The sequence below is a fragment of the Palaemon carinicauda genome, chromosome 12 (genome assembly GCF_036898095.1).
Source record: "Palaemon carinicauda isolate YSFRI2023 chromosome 12, ASM3689809v2, whole genome shotgun sequence".
Classification (NCBI taxonomy): Eukaryota; Metazoa; Arthropoda; class Malacostraca; order Decapoda; family Palaemonidae; genus Palaemon; species Palaemon carinicauda.
In genome coordinates this window covers 146,270,357-146,295,184 of record NC_090736.1, presented here as the reverse complement: position 1 = coordinate 146,295,184, position 24,828 = coordinate 146,270,357, and the positions used below count along the sequence as shown (strand labels likewise).

At 40.8% G+C, this 24,828-nt stretch overlaps 1 long non-coding RNA gene across 2 annotated transcripts; it reads left to right on the top strand.

The window, feature by feature from the left end:
• The first annotated feature begins 161 nt into the window (after positions 1 to 161).
• On the top strand, positions 162 to 19,698 carry LOC137650683 (uncharacterized). 2 transcript variants are annotated; one of them, XR_011046051.1, is made up of 4 exons: positions 162 to 382; positions 1,230 to 1,508; positions 15,972 to 16,138; positions 19,522 to 19,698. It is a non-coding gene; the product is annotated as an uncharacterized lncRNA (long non-coding RNA). The 2 variants fall into 2 exon arrangements; XR_011046052.1 differs by lacking the exons at positions 162 to 382; positions 1,230 to 1,508 and adding exons at positions 7,056 to 7,187; positions 7,240 to 7,275.
• The last annotated feature ends 5,130 nt before the right edge of the window (positions 19,699 to 24,828 follow it).

The window sequence follows — 24,828 nt, the reverse complement described above, 5'->3', positions numbered from 1 at the left end:
CACAAGCCAAGAATTTTATTTATAATAATTTACATTTATTACATTATAAATAGAATAATCCGTATTAAGCATGGATATAAGATATCCTAAAATATGTATTAAGAAATAGTCTCTCAGCTGACGCTTTCATAAATATTATTGGAACACGAGAAGGCAATGTAAACATACTGTATATTTATTTATCTTGCGAAAATGATCATACCATAGTGTCAACATTAATTAATTTGTGATAGACAATCAACGCAGTGCAAAAGTACCAAGAAATTCGATCTCAGGCAAGGAGAAGCATAGACTTTCTAGTAATATCTAAAAGGTGTCTCATATCATTAGGGGTCTTTTAAAACTGGCCCTGTGTTCCCCTGGAAACCCTGTTAAATATACGGTAGGTCAGGCCACAGTTTTATTCGTAGGCCAGTATTTATTAATTTGGCTCTTAGAATTTGTATATTTGATCAACCAGTGGTTTTACTATATTCACCCAAACCAATTTGATCACTGATGCAACATTTAATTTTTCACGGGTCCATCTTCATTTGATGGACAGTATTTTGGGGTATCATTTATGGAGTTATAAGAAATAAGTCAGTAGGTCATGTTACTAATGTATTTATAAGGAATTATAACGATCCTATGGAAATTATTTGACTGAAATATCTTTTCTATACTTTAAAAGGTAATCAAACTCCTAGGTTTCCCACCTAACCTAACCTAGGACTTGTTTCATTATATACTGGAAGTGTTACTCCCCCTTAAACCTCTGTGTCCTTAGCTTACCCTAATTATGTCAAAACCCTAAGTTTATTTTTTGAAATTTGTTTGTTATTTATCCTAGTTTGAGCCATCCTCAAAACTTGTAAATTAGGTTTCCGTGTTTTATAACATCATCATCACAATCGTCTAAAACACCTATAAAACCCGTAACACTTCTTAAACCTCCAAAAAGAAAATGGTCACTTATTTAGAATGATCCAATTAAAGAAATCCTTATTAAATGAGTGTTTAAGAACTGTTTGATTTTGTCAAGTGTTGCGGATTAAAATAGCATTTATAGCTGTATAGGTCGGAGATTTGTTAATAAAAAGGGACGTGACAGTGAATAAATCTCCAATTGAGGATTACAAATAGTTATAATTACTAATAGTACAGGAAATAAGAAATATAATGTAATTTTCGTGAAAATAAGGGAAAAGATTTGACACATTTATATATATTTTTTTTTATTTTGCCAGGAATATAGAAAAGAAAGGAATGAAATAATTGAGCTTCAACGACCATACGAGTAAGACCCAAAGAAAATAGTGAAACAAATATGGAAAAGAAAAAAAAAAGTATTAAACCTAGTGTGGAGGAAAAGACAAAAGAGTATAAGAAGATAATCTTTGGAGGCACCTCTGCAAAGGCTACGCCTTGCCTCCGAACCTACCTACCTACCTAGTCGGAACAGAAGCACCGCCTATTGGGAATTTCATGAATTGTGTACACCTAGGACCTTAATCAAATATAGAACGGTAAGAGTAAAATGGTAATTGTAGAAATAATAAGTGTCCAGTTTATTAGTTAACGCTCTCTATAGATTGTGGAGGTTTAAAAGAGTGATATTAACATTGTATTATACTAAAATGAAACTTTTACACTAATTTTTTTGTTTAAAAAAATATAATTGATTTATGTTTTATGATAAAAATTAAACACTAATGTTAAGGTCAAATTCTGGTCAAGGTTGAATACCACTATCAAAGTACACTCCAATTTATTTGGGTCTCTTGTCAATTCTGACTAGAGTGCAGGTTTGGCAGTAAGGGTTTTGTGACTTGACCTCAAATAATCAACCCCAGAGCGGACATATAGCTGACGTGACTTTCATAAAAACCTGTTGTAACAAGGCCTGTATTTTGATATAAGTATTTTTGGTTAATGGACGTTGTAAGTAAACATTTCAATTTTGTCATCCAGAAGTTGGAATTTGTTCCTACACAGATACAAATAATTTGCTCTTTACTATGGATATATTGTACTGTTTGTTCCTACACAGATACTAATCATTTGCTCTTAACTATGGATATATTGTACAGTTTGTTCCCAAACAGATACAAATCATTTGCTCTTTACTATTGATATATTGTACTGTTTGTTCCCTACAGAGACAAATCATTTGCTCTTTACTATGGATATACTGTATTGTACTGTTTGTTCTTACACAGATACAAACTATTTGCTCTTTACTATAGATATATTGTACTGTTTGTAACCCACAGGAATATGGAGACGTTCTCCATGTATTCGTCCGTGCTCCTCCCTTGCTCTTCGGAACTTGGCAACAAAGTAGGAAGGAGTTAGGTGACTGCTTGCTGTTCCCGGTCATTGCCGTTGTACCCTCAGGGTACAAAAGGAGTCTCGTTGCAACTTCCCTTTGCGATCTGTGACGACTGCCTCCCACTTGCGGCTTCCACCTCCCATCGACGAGTCTCATAGGCTTTAACTCTTAGGGGTTGTTCCCGACAAAGTTCCTTTGGGCACAACAAAGCTCTTAGAGCTTTGTAAGCCAGGTCCTTCGGGACATGTGCCTCATGGGTTTCCAACTCTTACGAGGGAGAAACTTCTCGTAGGCTATAACACTTCAGAGTTAAAGTATTAACTATATCGTGCCTCTTGGCACACAAGAGAGCTCATAAAGCTTTGTGAGGCCAAGCCCTTAGTGACCTGCGCCTAATGTTTCAATCTCTTACCAGGGAGAAACTTCTTGTAGGCTATAACTTCAGAGTTACAGTATTAACTATATCGTGCCTCTTGGCGCACAAGAGAGCTCATAAAGCTTTGTGAGGCCAAGCCCTTCGGGACCTGCGCCTAATGTTTCAATCTCTTACGAGGAGAAACGACTAGTCTTCTAATCTAGCTCAGCCTTTTTTTTTCTTTCTTTTTTTCCCTCCTTCCGAGGGGATGACATAAGGCTTCTCATCGATACCCTTTTAGGGTGTTGATTGAGCATGAGTACTTTACAAAGACCTTAATTTCACAGAGAAGTGATGTGCAGTGTTGCACACTCATCCACTGAGCTTTAGCGAGGTGGCTAGGCAAGCTTTTCTGTATGATGAAGGTCTGCAAGCAACCCAGGTTGCTCTCTTTAGTACCCATGGCGGGGTTTCCAAACCCTACTCGTCAGCTAGCCTGGTAGCGCAAAGAGCTTCAGTTTTCTGTTTCCTCTCGTGTGTGCTGCTTCAGTAGCACACAGAGCTACAGCTTAACTGTTGCCACAAGTGAGCGCTACTTTGGTAGTGCACACTTACTCACATCACCTGTATCTAGCCTTACAGGTAAAATTCAATAGTCTCCTCGCCAGTGTTCGCTATTGTCAGATAGCGTTCGCTGACGCTCGCCAGCGTTCGCTAATTCTCGCTGGCGCTCGCCAGCACTTGTTGATACCCACCAGCGGTGGCTGGTGCTTGGTGGCGTTCACTGGCAAGCCTGAACAAACCTGCCTAGTGTTTACGTTCTTTGCGTTCCGGGCCAACAAACCCATAAATGCAAGACTACGTTTCTGCTTGGGTAACTCCCTTCCCTGATGAGGTTTGCAGAGCTACAGACATTTGCTAAAACTGCATAAAAGCTGACACAAACTCCTTCGGTTGCACATGCGTTCTCTCCAAGACAACACCTCATGGTTATTGCCACAAATACGGCTTACTTCCGATCATTTACATCCGTTGCATGCCATCATTGGGCCCCTGGGCGCAACAAGTTCTCGTTAAGCTTCCGAGTTTCATGGAACGTAATCCTTTGGGGTTAGTTTCTCGGACTTGGTTTCCCTATGGAATGCAGATCTCTTCGGAGCACTCGCACAACTTGCTTATGAGGCATACCCTTGCAAGGTTATTTTTGCAATCCTTCAAGTCCCAAGGGAATAGCGTTAGCTTCTGTTTATGTTTATGAATAATAGCAAGCTCTGCCCACAAGGCAGCCAGGCAAACGTAGTCAGCTTTAGCTAATTTTCATGAATGATAGTAAGCCCCGCCCACAAGGTTAGCAGGCAAACTTTTAATACTGAGATAGGTATGATCGCTACGTTAGTTGTATGTATTTTCGTGGGCGCACACGCTCACAAACATGTTAAAAATGCTAGGCCTACAGCTAGTCGATAATAAAATTCTTTAGGCAATAATGTTGCGATTCATCGCACTTACAATATATCTGCAAGTGGGCTCAGGCTCGTTTTCGAGACAAAGAAGCTACGCATACGCAACCACACATGGGTATTGCGCATGCGAGCAACCGATCTTTCTACCGACCAGGACTATATACCATCTAAATCATTAGTTTCAATGGCTATATTCTTTACGCGAAGTCAGGTTCTGCGTTACCCTCCTACAATCCCGTAACCAGACATAGTGGTCTACCCTCATGTGCTTTCTGCCTTCATTCCATCCAGTTCCTTCCATACTTTCAGATCGGACTCTTAGTTTTTTTAATACTTAGACTCCTGAACTTGACATAAGCAAATCTGTTTCTGGGAAGGGAACATCCAAAACTTATGTCGGTTTTGCTGATTGGGAATAAAGAAATACAAACATTTTCGTCGTTCATAGGAAGAAGGAGGTCTCGATTGCGAACGTTGACCAACATTCTTCAACTGAGCTCCGGACGCAACTAATAATTTCGGACTATGCTCGTATGTTCGTCCCGCCTTCCCTGTTTGTATTACGGATTTGTAGATGAACTTATGCATACATTACCTGTCCAACCATTGATTGAAGATATGTCTGAATCTTACCTTTCGGAAGTAGTTGTGTGTGATCTGTCGTTAGCGACCAGTCTCTTGCCCAACAGTTATCGCTAAGGAGATTTGCTGTAATAACATTTGCCTCTAGGGAGTAGTGACTACCCTGGTTTTATCGATCTGTAAGTATACTTACTCGGCCAGCTCCCACTGGATTGAAGGCAGTTGGAGACAAGATTTCACCCTACTACATACGCAGTCTCTTGCCCCCTCGAGAGTACCCGAGGAGAATTTACTTTAAGTCAAGATCTCTTTTTTCCCCTCATTGGAACTTTCTAACCCTTAGAGGGGGAGCAACAGTCACAATCCCTGGGAGTTGTTGACTACCCTATTGGGTATTTAGTTGACCAGGTAGCCCAGAGCCCATCCCATTTTCTGATAATCTGGCTTCTTCACCTGACAGGGGTCTGCATGCGATTTAGGTCGCCCATTATTTTAATGATAGAGGTAGATACTTCACATGACCGAACCCTGGTCGGTCGCCGCACTCAAAGAGGGATACATAGTTCCGGTCCCACTCTCACCCTCCTCTGATTCTACATCTGTTGATGTCAGATTTTTTCACTACGCAGCAATCTATCCAGAATGTAGTGGACAAGTCTTGCGCAGCATGGCGCACCCTACCTCCTGGTGAAATCATCTGCCTGACGAAGAGGCGCGCCTCACTTCTGTTGTGTGTAGTGCTCTCTTGGGAGAGTCTTTCCATCAAGACCTACGCAAACAAGAAGCATTATTTAGAATAAAGGCAATTTCTACCTCGCGAGCACATGCAGGGAGACAGACACACATAGGTGGACTACACCTTTCCTGGGCGAGTGGAGAAAGGCTTGTATGTCAGCGCGCTCTATCAACTCTCACCTCGCCAATGCGCGCAGTCCACTTGCAAGCACGTACAGGTAGCAATTACCTGTAAGAACTGAGAAAGGTGTGCTTTTCCAGCTCTTTCCTTGAGAGCATGTGCTCCCAGTAAGACGAACTGGAAAAGGTGCACTGGCTAGAGCACCTTACCAGCCTTCGCCTTGCCATCGCTCTCTGTTCAGTCTGTCTACTTTGCAAGACGAATGGCATGTTTGTTTGCAAGTGAAGGTAGCTTTTTCCTTCACTGGCTGATCTCCCGGTTAGACATATGGATGCCGCCCACTTCCTTAAATAGGTGAAACACAAAGAAGAGCATGAGGTGATATCCTCTCGTTTCCTCTTTTCCTCGGCACTCCACCTTAGCCAAGGAAACAGGCTCGTGGGTTTCAATTGGGAACAGTCTCATTCTGGAGAGATGGAACGCTGATTCCTGGACCATGCCCAGGTAGTGAATTAGGCAATCTCAGTCTATAGCGATCATTCTCAGACAGTTCCACCTTTGGTCAAGACCACACTAAGCAAGGTCTTTCCGTAACTTTTAGTTACTGAAAATGAAATAAATGTTTATCCATCAATTCCATATTTGTTTTAAGATTTGCTGGATTTATTACATTTAGTTCTGTTGTAAAACTAAAATAAAATGTACAGTACAATGAGTTATTTATTATATAAGATTATGCTATACACCAATAGATTCATCAATTAATAGAGCTTTAGAGTTTTCAATATAAATGGCATTGTGTGTACCTTTGTGTCTAATGTTTAATTTTGTGTTGTTCATTAGGAATAATTTTTGGATTTGAATTATGGATGAATACTTGACAAATAAATTTCAGTACTGTAGGAGAGTCAGTTGTCAATTTTATCATTTAATCAATCAAATTATGTCTGATTAAGATGATTTGAGAATGGTTATTTATGAAGATGAATGGTAAAAGAATAACCTATTATAGGAGAATCATTGCTTATATTTTGCTATACTTTGCTCATTTATCGGGTTACGGAGTAGAGTCGAAACGATTTTACTTAATTCAGTAAAAGTCGAAGTCAGTAATATTGAGTACGGTAGCGCCAGAGGTTTTCAGGTTTCTTTATGTCCAGTAAAATATGGTATATACAGTATATGACTCATAGTCAGCTGTATTTCCAATATAGCAGTACCTTAATTTATTTGGTAGATTTTATTTATTAAAAAAAAGTATTTTATACTAAATATCGTTAGGGTATTAAATACATTATACGTACTGTACAGTATATGAAATTTCTAATTCAAGTGTTTTTTAATGTAACATATGTGTAATTTTGGATTCTATTAATCGGTGCTTGGGTACAGTATTACATCATCTATTTATTTAATGTTGAATTTCAAAATTTTGTATTCACCTGACATCTTAATGGAAAATAATAGCTCCTTTTTTTCTCAACAGATGATAGTGAAATCCATCATTTTTGAGTCCACAATTTTAAGGAAAGTATACAAAATAGTTTCAGCATCTCAAAATTGCTCGATAGAAATGTGTCACAACAGACGATGAACGTCGGCAAGCAAATGCAGAAGGTGTAGAAATGTGTCACAACAGACGACGAACATCGGCAAGGAAATGCATAAGGTGTAGATATCACAGGGCTCTATACCTCTGATTTTGGTAAGTGAAAGAATAAGTCGCCTCCTTTATTGTTACCTAATACCTGTAGTAGCTTGCCAACCTCATGGATGTTTTTTGAGTCGGGCCTGATAGGTAAACTAGAGGGGCACTCAGTAGAGTGTAAACTCCGCCACGGCAGCTTATTTCTCGACCTTTTGCTCGACTTTGACCTTTGACCTTAACATGAATTAATTGGCGTGGATTTTCATACACTCAAATATGAACGAAGTTTGAAGTTTCTTTGACAACGATGCCTAAACTTATGGCCAATTACATAAATTGGACACCCCACTATGTACGCAATCTCTTGCCCCCTCGAGAGTACCCGAGGAGAATTGACCTTTCTCTTGAAAGTCAAGATCTCTTCTTTCACTCACTGGAACTTTCTAACCCTTAGAGGGGGAGCAACAGTCACAATCCCTGGGAGTTGTTGACTACCCTATTGGGTTTTTAGTTGACCAGGTAGCCCAGAGCCCATCCCATTTTCTGATAATCTGGCTCCTTCACCTGACAGGGGTCTGCATGCGATCTAGGTCGCCCATTATTTTAATGATAGAGGTAGATACTTCACGTGACCAAACCCTGGTCGGTCGCCACACTCAAAGAGGGATACATCACTCCGGTCCCACTCTCACCCTCCTCTGACCCTACATCTGTTGATGTCAGATTTTTAAATATTTAACTTAGCCGGTGAATATATATAGCTGCAACTCTGTTGCTCGACAGACAAAAAAACTGTAAAAAACTCGCCAGCGATCGCTATACAGGTTGCGGGTGTGCCTATCAGCGCCAACTGTCGGCCAGATACCATACTCAATGTAAACAAAGACTCAATTTCTTCTCTATCGACGTGTCGACAAGACGTACTTTACTCGCTGTTGAAACCTGGAGTTTTTCCCTCATCTTTGGTGAAGTACTTTATTTTGGTTGAGCTTTCGCCGTGCAGGGTTTTTCTTCAAATAAATCCTTGAACTCTTTTTTGTATCGGATTCATTGTTGATGACTTAGATCGTTTTTTGGAATTTTCCCTTGACCAATTCAAAATGGCTGACCTTTCACAAGTTCCCAAGTTTAGAAAATGCAATGCAAGGGACTGTTCTAGGCGTCTTCCAAAGGCTTCTCTCGACCCTCACACTGTTTGTTCCAATTGTCGGGGTAAAACCTGTCAATTGGAAGATCGGTGTGAGGAATGCGTGGGCCTTTCGGAATTCGATTTTATCGAATTTGAGAAGTACACACGCAGGCTAGAGAGAGATAGAATAAGGAGAAGTTCTTCTAGGTCGATAGATTTTTCCTCTCCTCATGCCCCTCAACCTATTCCTTCCCCTGTAGTGGTTGTTCCTAACCCCCCTCCTAGCACTCAGGAACCATCGATGGCTGACATGATGCGTGCTATCCATGCCCTCTGGGAGAGAGTTGAGTCCCTTGCAAGTGACCGCAATCAACTCATGGCGGATGTTAAGGAGCTAAAGTGCCAAAGTGCCGCGGGAAGTGATAAAGTGCCTAGTGAAAGTGTTGTGAACAGTGTTGCGCTTGAGGGTTCGTCTGTTCGTGCCTGTCGTCCTCCTAGTCCGGGACCTCTTGCAAGCTCCCAAGCCCAGGGGAGAAGCAATGTCGTACGACGCATGGGTTCGAGAGGCCTTGATCAGCGAACAGACGTTCCCTCCATGGTATCAGGCGTATCTCCCCAAGATCGCCCCTGCCTACATAAGACGAGAGAGCCCGTTTTTACCTCGTCGTCTGAAGGTGTTTCTCGTAAGAAACTTTGGACCAAGGTCTCACGACCTTTAAAACGTAAGTCGGTCCCTTCAGGACAAGTCCAACGTCCCGGTTGTAGCCACTGGGTCAGTTCGGACTCGTTGCCGTCATCTGATGACTGCTCACCGCCTAAGAGAGGCAAAGCGGTACCGCCTCAGTCGCTAACCCCGTCTGTTGCCGTACCTGCTCCCGTAGACCCTAAATGGGTTTTGCTGCAAGACATGCAGTCCAAGCTTGCGTCCTTGATGGAGGACTTTCATGCGGAGAAGGTTGCTGCTGAACCTTCTGGCCAACAACCTTCCAAGCGATCGGTTGTGCGTCCTGTTGACGCTGAGGTAACCTTCTCGCGTCTACCAGTTGAGGTGGTTCCTCCACCGATGCGACCCAGTGTGGGTTGCCAGCCGCACGTTGACGTTAAGCGACGCTCGGAGGTGGTTGTTGACGTTCAGGACGTTCAACAACCATCAGAGGTGACTTGTTTTGACGCGGTGCGTCAACCTCCGCAACCCGGTATGGTGTTGACTGCACAACCCAGACGGTCTAGACAGTCTCGGGTGGACGCTGTGCGTCCTCGCGCACCCATGGTTGTTGACAGTTCACAGACTGTGCAGCAGTTTCATGACGTTGCGTCCGGCTCCGTCACGCATGCACCAGTGCGACCGGACTCAGCGAGCCAGACGTTGCCCACTCCGTTGCCGTTTCCTCATCAGTTTTCGGATGAGGAACTATCTGATGAGGACGTTGCTGAACAACAAGACGATCAACCGTCAGAACTGGACGAGCCCAAGGCAACTCAACCATCATTGGACTTTAGAAAAGTCATGGCTGTATTCAAGGAGTTGTTTCTTGACCATTTTTTTTCTGTGGCTCCTCGTTCTCCGCCGTCAGAGTTTGTACTAGGCATGCCTTCTACCGCTCCTGCCTTTACTAAACTCGTTCTCTCACGCTCATCCAAGAGAGCTTTGCGGCTGTTAGGAGACTGGTTAGAGTCTAAGAAGAGTTTAGGGAAGACAGCATTTGCCTTTCCCCCATCTAAACTCTCTTCTAGATCGAGCGTCTGGTATGCCACGGGAGAAGTTCTCGGCTTGGGAGTTCCTGCCTCTGCCCAGGGCGACTTCTCAAGTCTTGTAGACTCTCCCCGCCGCCTTGCCATGAGACGCTCGAAGATTTGTTGGTCACCATCGGACCTGGACCATCTTCTTAAAGGGATATTTAGGGCTTTCGAAGTCTTTAACTTTTTAGACTGGTGCTTAGGAGCCCTGAGCAGGAAAATCTCTTCGACAGATAAGGATATTTCTTTGCTCATTATGTCCTGCATGGACAAGGCCGTCCGTGATGGGTCCAATGAGCTAGCTGCCTCATTCACGTCCGGAGTCCTGCAGAAGCGAGAGTCTCTCTGTTCGTTCCTGTCTGCTGGAGTTACGCCATGCCAGAGATCTGAACTTCTCTTTGCTCCCCTTTCCAAGTGCCTATTTCCTGAAGTCTTAGTCAAGGAAATTGCCGCTTCGTTAGTTCAGAAGGACACCCACGATCTAGTTGCGTCCTCAGCTCGCAAAGCTCCCCCTTTGCCTACATTGTCTGCTAGACCGAGGATAGACACTCCAGCGTCTCGCTTTATTCCGCCCTTTCGTGGCAGAGCCTCCAGCAGAGGAGGTGCTCGTGCCGAAGGGAAACGAGGGAAGAGGAAAGGATCCAAGTCCTCCAAGGGCAGAGTCTGACTGCCCGCAACTTCAGACAGCAGTGGGAGCCAGACTCAAGAACTTCTGGCAAGCCTGGGAGAAGAGAGGCGCAGATTCACAATCTGTGAAGTTACTCAGAGAGGGGTACAAAATCCCTTTTGTACGCAAACCCCCTCTAGCAACGTCCCCCATCGATCTCTCTCCCAGGTACAGAGAGGAAGGAAAGAGACAAGCCCTGAAACTGGAAGTGTCTCTTTTGCTAGAGAAGGGAGCGGTGGTCAAAGTCTCGGTCCTTCGATCACCGCGATTTTACAACCCTCTCTTCCTAGTTTCAAAGAAGACAGGAGGTTGGAGACCGGTGCTAGACGTCAGTGCTCTGAATGTCTTTGTCACAAAGACGAAGTTCTCCATGGAGACCACAAAGTCAGTCTTAGCAGCGGTCAGAAGGGAAGACTGGATGGTCTCGCTAGACCTAAGGGACGCCTACTTCCACATCCCCATTCACTCAGACTCCCAACCTTTTCTGAGATTCGTCTTCGAAAATGTGGTCTACCAGTTTCGGGCCCTGTGCTTTGGCCTAAGCACAGCTCCTCTCGTGTTTACGAGGCTGATGAGGAATGTAGCCAAATTCCTCCACTTATCGGACATCCGAGCCTCCCTTTATTTGGACGACTGGCTTCTCAGAGCCTCTTCCAGTCGTCGCTGTCTGAAGGATCTCAAGTGGACTCTAGATCTGACCAAGGAATTGGGACTCCTAGTCAATTTGGAAAAGTCGCAGCTGGTCCCATCCCAAATTATTCTATATTTAGGGATGGAGATTCACAGTCTAGCTTTTCGGGCTTTTCCTTCGGCCCCCAGAATAGATCAAGCCCTGCTATCCATCCAGAAGATGCTGAAGAAGGAACGCTGCTCAGTCAGGCTGTGGATGAGTCTGGTAGGGACGCTGTCATCCCTGGAACAATTTGTATCACTAGGAAGACTACACCTCCGTCCTCTTCAATACCATCTAGCTTTTCACTGGAAAAAGGACAAGACGCTAGAAGCGGTCTCGATCCCGATTTCCGAAAAGATAAAGTCTTGTCTGACTTGGTGGAAGGACAATATCAACCTAAGAGAGGGTCTTCCCCTGGCTGTTCAGACTCCCAACCACGTTCTCTTCTCGGACGCATCGGACTTGGGCTGGGGCGCGACACTGGACGGTCGGGAATGCTCAGGTCTGTGGAACTCGAGTCAGAGGAGCATGCATATCAACTGCAAGGAGCTGTTGGCAGTACATCTGGCCTTGAAAAGCTTCGAGTATCTCCTTCGAGGCAAAGTGGTGGAAGTAAACTCGGACAACACCACGGCCTTGGCGTACATCTCCAAGCAAGGAGGTACCCACTCACTGACGTTGTACGAGACCGCAAGGGACCTGCTCATCTGGTCAAAAGGTCAAGACATCTCCCTAGTAACGAGGTTCATCCAAGGCGACTTGAACGTCATAGCAGTTTGTCTCAGTCAGAAAGGGCAAGTAATTCCAACCGAATGTACCCTCCACAAGGATGTGTGCAAGAGACTTTGGGCCACTTGGGGTCAACCAACCTTAGATCTCTTTGCAACCTCGCTGACCAAGAGGCTTCCAATCTATTGCTCCCCAGTCCCGGACCCAGCAGCAATACATATAGATGCCTTCCTCCTAGATTGGTCACATCTGGATCTCTACGCATTCCCACCGTTCAAGATTGTCAACAAGGTACTGCAGAAGTTCGCCTCTCACGAAGGGACAAGGTTGACGTTAGTTGCTCCCCTCTGGCCCGCGAGAGAATGGTTCACCGAGGTACTTCGATGGTTAGTAGACGTTCCCAGAAGTCTTCCTCTAAGGGTAGACCTTCTACGTCAGCCACACGTAAAGAAGGTACACCAAAGCCTCCACGCTCTTCGTCTGACTGCCTTCAGACTATCGAAAGACTCTCGAGAGCTAGAGGCTTTTCGAAGGAGGCAGCCAGTGCGATTGCTAGAGCAAGGAGAGCGTCTACCATTAGATTCTACCAATCGAAGTGGGAAGTCTTCCGAGACTGGTGCAAGTCAGTTTCTGTATCCTCGACCAGTACCTCTGTAGCTCAAATAGCTGATTTTCTCTTATACCTGAGAAAAGGACGATCCCTTTCAGCTCCCACTATCAAGGGCTACAGAAGCATGTTGGCATCGGTCTTCCGGCATAGAGGCTTAGATCTTTCCAACAATAAAGATCTGCAAGACCTCCTTAAGTCTTTTGAGACCACCAAGGAGCGTCGTTTGGCTACCCCTGGATGGAATTTAGACGTGGTACTAAGATTCCTTATGTCAGACAGGTTTGAGCCGTTACAATCAGCCTCCCTGAAAGATCTCACTCTTAAGACTCTTTTCCTGGTATGCTTAGCCTCGGCTAAAAGAGTCAGTGAGATTCATGCCTTCAGCAAGAACATCGGATTTTCGTCGGAAAAAGTCACTTGTTCGCTGCAACTTGGTTTTCTAGCCAAAAATGAACTGCCTTCTCGGCCTTGGCCTAAATCTTTCGATATTCCCAGCTTATCGGAGATCGTAGGCAATGAACTAGAAAGAGTCTTATGCCCTGTTAGAGCTCTTAAGTTCTATTTAAAGCGTACTAAACCTTTACGAGGCCAATCTGAAGCTTTATGGTGTTCAGTTAAGAAACCATCCTTGCCTATGTCAAAGAATGCTTTGTCATACTTTATCAGATTGTTAATACGAGAAGCTCATTCACATCTGAGTGAGGAAGACCGAACTTTGCTTAAGGTGAAGACGCACGAAGTTAGAGCTGTAGCAACTTCCGTGGCCTTTAAGCAAAATAGATCTCTGCGAAGTATAATGGACGCAACCTATTGGAGAAGCAAGTCAGTGTTCGCGTCATTTTACTTGAAAGATGTCCAGTCTCTTTACGAGAACTGCTACACACTGGGACCATTCGTAGCAGCGAGTGCAGTAGTGGGTGAGGGCTCAACCACTACAATTCCCTGATTCCATATCCTTTTAATCTGTCTCTTGAAATGTTTTTAATGTTGTTTTTTATGGGTTGTCCGGAAGGCTAAGAAGCCTTTCGCATCCTGGTTGATTTGGCGGGTGGTCAAAGTCATTTCTTGAGAGTGCCCAGATTAGGGGTTTGATGAGGTCCTGTTTTATGGGTTGCAGCCCTTGATACTTCAGCTCCTAGGGGTCTGTCAGCATCGTAAGAGGATCGCGAGGCTCCGTAAGGAAGACGTACTTATAAGGCAGAGTAATCGTCTAAGTCGACTTCCTTACCAGGTACCTATTTATTTTGTTTTTGTTATTTTGATAACTTCTAAAATGAAATAAAAACTCTTAGCTCATAAGATGTAAACATATTTAACTGGTCTCTACCCACCACCCTGGGTGTGAATTAGCTATATATATTCACCGGCTAAGTTAAATATTTAAAAATTATATTTTAATTATAAAATAAATTTTTGAATATACTTACCCGGTGAATATATAAATTAAACGACCCTCCCTTCCTCCCCAATAGAGACGCAGTGGGATGAGAAGAAATTGAGTCTTTGTTTACATTGAGTATGGTATCTGGCCGACAGTTGGCGCTGATGGGCACACCCGCAACCTGTATAGCGATCGCTGGCGAGTTTTTTACAGTTTTTTTGTCTGTCGAGCAACAGAGTTGCAGCTATATATATTCACCGGGTAAGTATATTCAAAAATTTATTTTATAATTAAAATATAATTTTTTCGCTACGCAGCAATCTATCCAGAATGTAGTGGACAAGTCCTGCGCAGCATGGCGCACCCTACCTCCTGGTGAAATCATCTGCCTGACGAAGAGGCGTGCCTCACTTCTGTTATGTGTAGTGCTCTCTTGGGCGTGTCTTTTCATCAAGACCCGTGCACACAAGAAGCATTATTTAGAATAAAGGCGATTTCTACCTTGCGAGCACATGCAGGGAGGCAGACACACATAGGTGGACTACACCTTACCTAGGCGAGCGGAGAAAGGCGTGCATGTCAGCGTGCTCTATCAACTCTCACCTCGCCATTGCGCGCAGTCCACTCGCAAGCTCGCACAGGTAGCAATCACTGGACGATCTCTCGGTCAGACATATGGACGCTGCCCACTTCCTTAAATAGGTTAAACACAAGGAAGAGCATGAGGTGTCATCCTCTCGTTTCCTCTTTTCCTCGGCACTCCACCTTAGCCAAGGAAACAGGCTCGTGGGTTTCAATTGGAAACAGTCTCATTCTGGAGAGATGGCACGCTGGTTCCTGGACATTGCCCAGGTGGTGAAGCAGGCAATCTCAGGGTCAATCGATCATCCTCAGACAGTTCCACCTTTGGTCAAAACCACACTATGCAAGGTCTTCCCGTAACTTTTAGTTATTGAAAATGAAGAAATATTTATACAGTAATTCCATATTTGCTATAAGATTATTTGCTGAATTTACTGCATTTAGTCCTGCTATAGAAATGAAATAAAATATACACTACAACGAGTTATTTATTATATAAGGTTATGCTATACACCAATAGATTCATCAATTAATAGAGCTTTAGAGTTTTCAATATAAATGGCATTGTGTGGACCTTTGTGTCTAATGTTTTATTTTGTGTTGTTCATAAGGAATAATTTTTGGATTTGAATTATGGATGAATACTTGACAAATAAATTTCAGTACTGTAGGAGAGTCAGTTGTCAATTTTATCGCTTAATCAATCAAATTGTCTGATTAAGATGATTTGAGAATGGTTATTTATGAAGATGAATGGTAAAAGAATAACCTATTATAGGAGAATCATTGCTTATATTTTGCTATACTTTGCTCATCTATCGGGTTACGATTAGATTTAAAACGATTTTACTCAATTCAATAAAAGTCGAAGTCAGTAATATTGAGTACGGTAGCACCAGAGGTTTTCAGGTTTCTATATGTCCAGTAAAATATGGTATATACAGTATATGACTCATAGTCAGCTGTATTTCTAATATATCAGTACCTTAATTTATTTGGTAGCTTTTATTTATTAGAAAAAAGTATTTTAAGCTAAATATTGTTAGGGTATTACATGCATTATATGTACAGTATATGACATTTTTAATTCAAGTGTTTTTTAATGTAACATATGTGTAATTTTGGATTCTATTAATCGGTGCTTGGGTACAGTATTACATCATCTACTTATTTATTGTTGAATTTCAAAATTTTGTATTCACCTGAAATCTGAATGGAAAGTAATAGCTCATTTTTTCCCAACAGATAATAGTGAAATCCATCATTTTTGAGACCAAAAATTTAAGGAAAGTTGACAAAATAGTTTCGGCATCTCAAAATTGCCTGATAGAAATATGTCACAACAGATGATGAACATCGGCAAGGAAATGCAGAAGGTGTAGATATCACAGGGCTCTATACCTCTGATTTTGGTAAGTGAAAGAATAATTCGCCTCCTTTATTGTTACCTAATACCTGTAGTAGCTTGCCAACCTCATGGATGTTTTTTGAGTCGGGCCTAATAGGTAAACTAGAGGGGCACTCAGTAGAGTGTAGACTCTGCCGCGGCAGCTTATTTCTCGACCTTTTGCTCGACTTTGACCTGGACCTTAAAATGAATTAATTGCCGTGGATATTCATACCCTCAAATATGAACCAAGTTTGAAGTTTCTGTGACAACGATGTTTAAACTTATGGCCGATTACGTAAATTGGACCTTTTTCTTGACCATGACCTTGACCTTCCAAAATTTGATAATTTCCAGCATTTTACATAACAGTTTCATACACAAACAGGGGGTAAAACATAGCCTCCTTCCAACTTTGTTGGCGAAGGTAAAAAATACCTATACTGTAAAGGTAAAGGTGTCTGGTTTCAGTTCTAGTTTCATATGAATAGATGCTCACCAGAACGTCAGCCGGGCAAGCCCAACACCCCACTGTGGTGCCCAACCACAGCATTGGCCTCCCCAGTAAACAGCTTAAACTCACGGTCCTGGGCTGGGATCGATCTGCTTCCATGCGAATACGAGGCGAGCACGTTACCACTGTACTAGTCATACAATACTGGAAAACTCAAGATAACTGACAGCTAAAAGTAGTGCTATGGTATTTTCAAACTAAAGTGAACCAGAATTTACTTTTCGCCATGAGAAATTGATTTTGTTGAAAGTCACATTATCAATAAAGTTTTGTAGAAAAATCAACTTAGCGAAAAAGGTAGCATAACCGAAACCATCATAATGATGAGGTCCAGTAATTTAAGAGGTTACCTTATACAGTATGGTTCCTCCAATTGTGGTATATTGGTGTTATTTGTTGATGAATTGGTGGGTTGTATTTAAACTCTGGGTTTGTTAAAGAAAAAGTTTCCTTATAAATTAATGGATATCTTCTCATCATTCTATTTTGGCTTGCAAAAGGTTTCATAGGAATGTTTGTCTTCAAAATAGGTGGCGTTATCTTTTTACTTAGCTGTGTATTATTTTTTTAGTGTTTATGAGTAGGGTAGTTTGAAGTGTTTTCAGTTGCAGCCATTTCTTGTGCAAGATTTCTTATCAGATAGTCATCTTGAAATGTTATTTATCTTTATTCTTCATAATATTTTGGCTCCCTTGAGGGCTGGATTTCTGTCCTTGACTACCCTGGTAGCCAAGCGAGACTATTTACGGTTCCATGGTTAAACCGCGTGGGTGATACTTGGGGCCAGGACCATGATCCTGGGTTGCAGCTTCAAGCCTCATCCCTTGGTCCCTGACTACCTCGGTAACCAAGTGGGAAAAGTGTTACAGACCCCCGTTTCCACCTCCTTTGGGCAATGCATTGCGTGGGACTGGAGCCGTGACCACGCGCCATGGCTTTGAACCTCAGCCCCACAGGCTCGGGGTTCAGGTCAAGTGTTACCTCAATATCCGAGTGGGCCAGGTGTTGTGGTCCCATGTTGTACAAGGGTCCTCTTGTAATGTCGCTCCCTGGCCAAAGCAGGGGCGTTGTCTGTGACATTGGGTCAAGATCTTGAACCTTGGTCATCCTGGGCAGGGGCTCGTGTTCCCCACTTTGACTTGCATTGGTCTGGTGTTTTGGCCCCCCCTGGGCTGATGCACAGGGCCTCGACCGTGACCCTATTTCACGGCTCTTCAGTTACTATGCAGCCATTTGGGATGTACAGCTGATACATGGAGCTGTTGCCTCGTATTGCAGTTCCTCATTGCTTATGGGCGGGTATTATAAGATCAAGAGTTTTGAGGGAAAGGATCTTCTTCCTGTAAGCCACTGGATCGTATCCATCTTTCTGCTTCATCGAGCCTCTGTCAGTCCCAAGCTGAAATGTCATCAGTGAAAGGACTTTGACAGGTAAGGGGGCAGAGCTTCTCATCGTTGCCCACCTGTGGCTTAACTCCTTGTTAGAGGATTCAGTGTCTGCCCATCTTTCCCGCTGAAACATACTTCCTACCTACCTATGTACTTACCTAAAGACCTCAGGTTTGTATAGCTAGGAAAATTAAAAATTACTTTAAAAATTTGTGATTTTAGGTAAATGAATGTGTTGGTAGATTAAAAGCACAAAAATACTGTACTGTATAGGCTTAATGATATTGATTGGTTTTTTTTTCAATTGTTTTATTATATACTGTACTTTTAGTTACTGAAAATTAACTAATATGCATAATTACTGTACATAATTTTTGTAAGCTTGGTTACTGAATTTATTGCATATTGTTCTGTTATAAAAGGAAAAGAAAAGGTTTTACAACAAGGTATTTGTTTTATAAGATTATACATCAATCATCATCATCATCTCCTCCTACGCTTATTGATGCAAAGGGCCTGGGTTAAATTTCGCGAGTCATCTCTATCTTGAGCATTTAAATCAATACTTCTCAATTCAATATCTCCTACTTCACATTTCATAGTCCTCTGCCATGTAGGCCTGGGTCTTCCAACTGTTCTAGTGCCTTGTGAAGCCCAGTGAAAAGTTTGGTGAACTAATCTGTTTGGGAGTATAAAGATCATGCCCAAACCATCTCCATCCACCCCTCACCATGATCTCATCCACATATGGCACTCGAGTAATCTCTCTTATAGATTTATTTCTAAGCCTGTCCTGCCATTAACACCATTTCCATCTACTCTTTACCATGATCTCATCTACATATGGCACTCGAGTAATCTCTCTTATAATTTTATTTCTAAGCCTATCCTGCCATTAACACCCAATATTCTACAATTTAAGCTGTACAAAAGAGGCAGTTAATTTGTTTATCGTTTAATTATTAAGATTGTCTAATTAAGATGCTTTTAGAGTGGTTATTAATGGTAAAAGAACCACCTTTGATTGGAGAATACTTGAGAATACTTGCTTATATTTTGTTCTACTTTGTTCATTTATCAGGTCACTTGTTTCAACAAAAGTTTGAAACAGTAAAATTGCGTAGCACAAGAGGTTTTCTGTCTTCCATTATGAGTCGATTTTTTTTTTTTTTTTTTTAATGTTCAGTTAAGTATGATTTGTATACTACACAGTATTTGACTCCTAGTCTACTATATTTCTGATGTATCAGTACCTTAGTTTTATTTGTAAGCTTTTATTTATTTGAGATAAAGTATTATCGTTCATACTTTCAGGTATTAGATACAGTACAATACACAGTATATTGTATCTTTTCTGGTTCAAGTTTTCATTGAATGTGAGACATGTGGAATTTAGGAATTAAATTTTTGGTTCAGGGTGCAGTATTACATTTATTGTTCAACTTCATAGTTTCATATTCACCTGACATCTCAGTGGAAAATAATAGCTCTTGTTTTCCCAACAGATAAAAGTGAAATCCAGCATTTTTGAGCCAACATTTTATGAAAAGTTTATGCAGATGTTTGAGCACCTACTCAAAATTGTATGATAGAAATGTGTCTCACAGCAAACGAAGAACCTCAGCAAGCCCATGCAGAAGGAGGTGTAGATATTGAAGGGGTCTATACCTCTCATTCCACTTCTCACAGTAAGTGAAAGAATACTGCACCTTCATTATTGTCACCTAATAGTAACTTGCCAACCTCATGGATGCTTTTTGAGTCAGGCCTAATAAGTAAATTAATACCTATACAGATTCAAGGTTAACTAGCACCTAAAAGTACTGTAGTGTGCCATGATATTTTCAAACTAAAGTGGGCCAGAATTTACTTTTTGGTATGAAAACTTAACCCTTTTACCCCCAGGCTCTTTGGAAATTTCCAACCCTTAACCCCCAAGGGGTTATTTTTTCCCCAGCACATTTTGTAGTATTTTTTTTTAAATTGCTCTACCAGCCTTAATTTTTGTCATAGAGAGGTCAGGTTGGTCTTATTCTCTTGGAAGATGCCTGAATTTTCTCAAAAAATTATCAAAAATATGAAAAAAAAAAATTTTTATAGCATTTATTTGCAAGGACATACCGGTACGTCCATGGGGGTAAAGGGATGAGTTTTGTGAAACGTACCAGTACGTCCTTTTGGGGGTAAAAGGGTTAAAGTTTTGTAGGAAAATCAACCTTATTGGAAAAAGGTAGTGTAGCCAAAACCATCGTGATGATATTGTTGAGTAAACTTAAATATTGAGGTCCAGTAATTTCAGATGTTAGTTTATATTCTTCCTCCCATTATTGTATATTGGTGTTATTTGTTGATGATTTGGTAAGTAGATTTAAAGTCTGGAATTGTTCAAAAGTGTATCCTTATAAAGTTACTAATGGACATTATCTCTTCATTCTGTTTTGGCTTGTAAAAAGTTTCATATGAATGTTTTTCTTCCAAATATAGAGGGTGGACCTTTTTTACTTAGCTATATTTTAATTCTGTTAGTGTTTATAAGAAGGCTAGTTGCAAGTGTTTTCAGTTGCTGGCTTTTCTTGTGCAAGATCTCTTACCACACAGTCTTCTTGAAAAGTTATTTCAGCTTAGACTAATGTGGTTTAAGATTTTCCTACATATGTTCTTGAATCTATGAAACTTGTGAAGTTTAAACTTGGTTTAATTGCATTTATGATGACGAGTCTCAATTTTTAGTTTGTTATTTATCATATTTGTTTTACTTTGTTATATCCCATATTCAGCTTATGTGTCTCTTATTTCCTTTCTAGGCTGTTTTCCCTATTGAAGACCTTAGTTCTGTACATTTTTTTTCAATTAGGGTTATAATAATTATGTCGATAGTACAGTAATAATAATATTGGTGGTTATAGTACAGTACTGATATACAGAACACACCCTAGAGTATTGGTAAGGTTAATCCAGGGTTTGGTATAGGATTGCATCGAAAAGCGGTTTATTATAAGTTCATTCTACATCAATACATTATCAATTTTATCTTACCAAGGCTTTATTTTCTAGAATTAATGAGTGCATTTAATACATTGACTTTTAATATTTTATGCATGTGATTTTACATTAAATTGTTCAGTGCAGCAAATTGTTTTCAAAACATTGAATGCTATTTTCCCTGTTGGAGCCCCTGGGCTTATAGCATCCTGCTCTTCCAATTAGGGTTGTGGCTTAGCAAGTAGTAGTAGTAATAATAATAATAATAATAATAATAATAATAATAATAATAATTGTTCTTTGGTGAACTGTAAGAAATTCAAGGGGAAGTATTTTGAAGAAAAATGTCAATTAAGTTATATATCTTAGTACTTCCCTGCTTTCTGTTTTATTGCTTTTAATATAAGGTATATTAAGAGTACTTTTTAAAGTTCACCAATGATTGACATAATTGCAAAAGTTTTGTATAGTTTTTTCTCATCCATTTTTTCCCCCTTGTATATTACCTGCTTTTCTTCTCCCACATTCCAACATTATCCATAGCCAACTTCAGCCTGAGTATAATCCCTTTTAATAATTATTGTTTTGCCCTTGTAAATCACCTTTGTAAAGTAGTTCTTTGCAATTGCTATTGACCTCTGATTATAATATATTTGAGAATGGTTTTCTGCAAAAGTTACCACGGCCACTCTCTGAAATATCTCCTTGAGGTTGAGAGCACAAATCTCTTTCCTACACATACTACAGGATATAAACAAAGTATGAGACCCTGTTAATGTCAGTTGGGATCTGGAATATAGGTTTTTAGCTGAAAGATTAGCCGAGACTGTCAGCTGAGATCTGGAATATGGAAGGTTTTTACCTGAAAGATTAGCTGAGACAATGTCAGCTGAGATCTGGAATATGGAAGGTTTTTAGCTGAAAGATCTGAGACAATGTCAGCTGAGATCTGGAATATGGAAGGTTTTTAGCTGAAAGATTAGCTGAGACAATGTCAGCTGAGATCTGGAATATGGAATGTTTTTACCTGAAAGATTAGCCGAGGCAATGTCAGTTGGGATCTGGAATATGGAAGGTTTTTAGCTGAAAGATTAGCCGAGACTGTCAGCTGAGATCTGGAATATGGAAGGTTTTTACCTGAAAGATTAGCTGAGACAATGTCGGCTGAGATCTGGAATATGGAAGGTTTTTAGCTGAAAGATTAGCCGAGACAATGTCAGCTGAGATCTGGAATATGGAAGGTTTTTAGCTGAAAGATTGGCCGAGATGAAATCTGCCTTGTTGGCATAAAGCAAAGCATACCAACCTGATTTGAACTGAGAAAGTTGCATCTGACCTAGACAGGAGCATACTAATTTACTATTTAAATATTACAGCCGAAAACCATTGTGGTCAAAACAGAGACCTGCTCTCTAGATTCTAACAGTTGTCTCTGTGGTTGACCTGAACCGAAGTCTGCTGTATTGAATCCTGAATGTGAATGTTCAGTATATACATACATACATATATCAAGGCACTTCCCCCAATTTTGGGGGGTAGCTGACATCAACAAATGAAACAAAAACAAAAAAGGGGACCTCTACTCTCTACGTTCCTCCCAACCTAACAAGGGACTCAACTGAGTTCAACTGGTACTGCTAGGGTGCCACAGCCCACCCTCCCCCGTTATTCACCACAGATGAAGCTTCATAATGCTGAATCCCCTACTGCTGCTACCTCCGCGGTCATCTAAGGCATCGGAGGAAGCAGCAGGGCCTACCGGAACTGCGTCACAATTGCTCGCCATTCATTCCTATTTCTAGCACGCTCTCTTGCCTCTCTCACATCTATCCTCCTATTTATTTATTTATAGCTCCCATGAATTTATTCTACTTGGTGAAGACCAAACACAACTACTGTACCTGACTTTTCCTCCCCGTCTTTTGAAACTTATGGGTGGTCATCTATGCACAGCTAAGTCCACTTAACAAAGCTGATCATGATTATGAATATGAAATGTATTTCTTATTGATTACAGTATTACCTTAAGTATTTTAAAGATTATAATTCAGTTATGCTTTATTACTTGAAGGTATGGTTTTACAATTATTTTGTCTATTTTTATACAGTCAGAAGTTATTTTTCAAATTTAATTGAGCATTGCCATAATTTTTTTTTGTTACTCTTCTCAGATTAGGCTTATTATGAAAGATAGTGGAAGGTATATTATTTTTTGTGTTCATAGTGTACTGATTATTGTTTGCAAAACTTTGAAGAATATTTGAAGTTATGTTAAGGGATTTTGGTATTATTGCATTTTATCCTGTTTGTCATTAACAGAGAACTGCCATGGTTGATTTGTATTTATCAGGGGTCTTAAAAGCCTTTTTATCTATGAAATAGTCTGTCTCTTCTCACATTTTGTTTTGTGCCTTTGATTCATATTCTATTTGGGCTACACTCACTATCTTTGCTGTCATTTTTGTTCTAGAGTAGGTATAACTTCAGATTAGCCTCTTCAGAGGCAATGCCATCTCAGAGATTAAAAAACACGGAGAAATTACCAATCTTCGGGGACACGGACTCCCAAGAATTTCCTTGAGATCACATGTTTTCTCAGCTTGGGATTTGAAGGATCCTCGTTGTATTACCTTTGATAATAACCAAATATTAATAGCACTTACAACTGTTGCCATGCATGAAGGATGTTTTCACATCATCTTGTCTATAGTGTTTTTGTGACATTCATTTATATATAGTTTCCTAAGTTTATTTATGTTTGTTTTATTGGTCTTCAGTAGTTTTTGTGTTTTAAAGGAAGGTTATATCTTTATATCCAATGGATATAGAAGTTTTTTATGTGCTTCTCTTGGTCACGCAACTGTAAGACCAAGTGCACCATGTAGGACATTCATCTAAGTTTCATCCTCAAAGTATAGGGTGTAAGATTTATTTAGATATAAAGCTCTGTCCTTAGACATGTGCTTCATATGCTTTCAAAGTAAGAGCTCCCTCTTATATGAGGAGGCCACACATTACTGTACCTGTCTTGTCTCTTCTTCTTCACCCAAGGGGTTAACTACTGCACTGCAATTGCTCAGTAGCTACTTTCCTCTTGGTAAGGGTAGAAGAGACTCTTTAGCATTGTTCTCTAGTCTTGGGTAGTGCCATAGCCTCTGTACCATGGTCTTCCACTGTCTTGGGCTAGAGTTCTCTTGCTTGAGGGTACACTCGGGCACACTTTTCTGTCTAATTTATCTTCCTCTTGTTTTTTGAAAGAATTTATAGTTTATATAGGAATTATTTAATTTTATGTTGTTACTGTCCTTAAAATATTTTATTTTTCCTTGTTTCCTTTCCTCACTGGGCTATCTTCCCTGTTTGGGCCCCTGGGCTTATAGCATTCTGCTTCTCTATGAAGGGTTGTAGCTTAGCAATTAAATAATAATAATAATAATAATAATCATGCTGTTGAAATTGGTATACAACACCTGCACGGAAGTGCAGAGTACAGCAATTTGTTTCTCTCTACTGCTGAGCCCTGGAATTATCTGTTTCTGTATTATTTTTGTGCCCTTTAAAGTGACGGTATGTTTACCCATCGTCTTCCTTTCCTCCTATAGTCTTGTATGATATGGACCTGAAAATGGAAATTAGCTCTCTACCAATTGATAACTGCTCTTGAGAAAGAAGATTTTGTCCCTTTTCTTGTTCATTATTATTATTATTATTATTATTATTATTATTATTATTATTATTATTATTATCACAAGTTAGCCTATAACCCTAGTTGGAAAAGCAAGATGCTTTAAGGCCAAAGCCTCCAACGGTGAAAAAAAACAGCCCAGTAA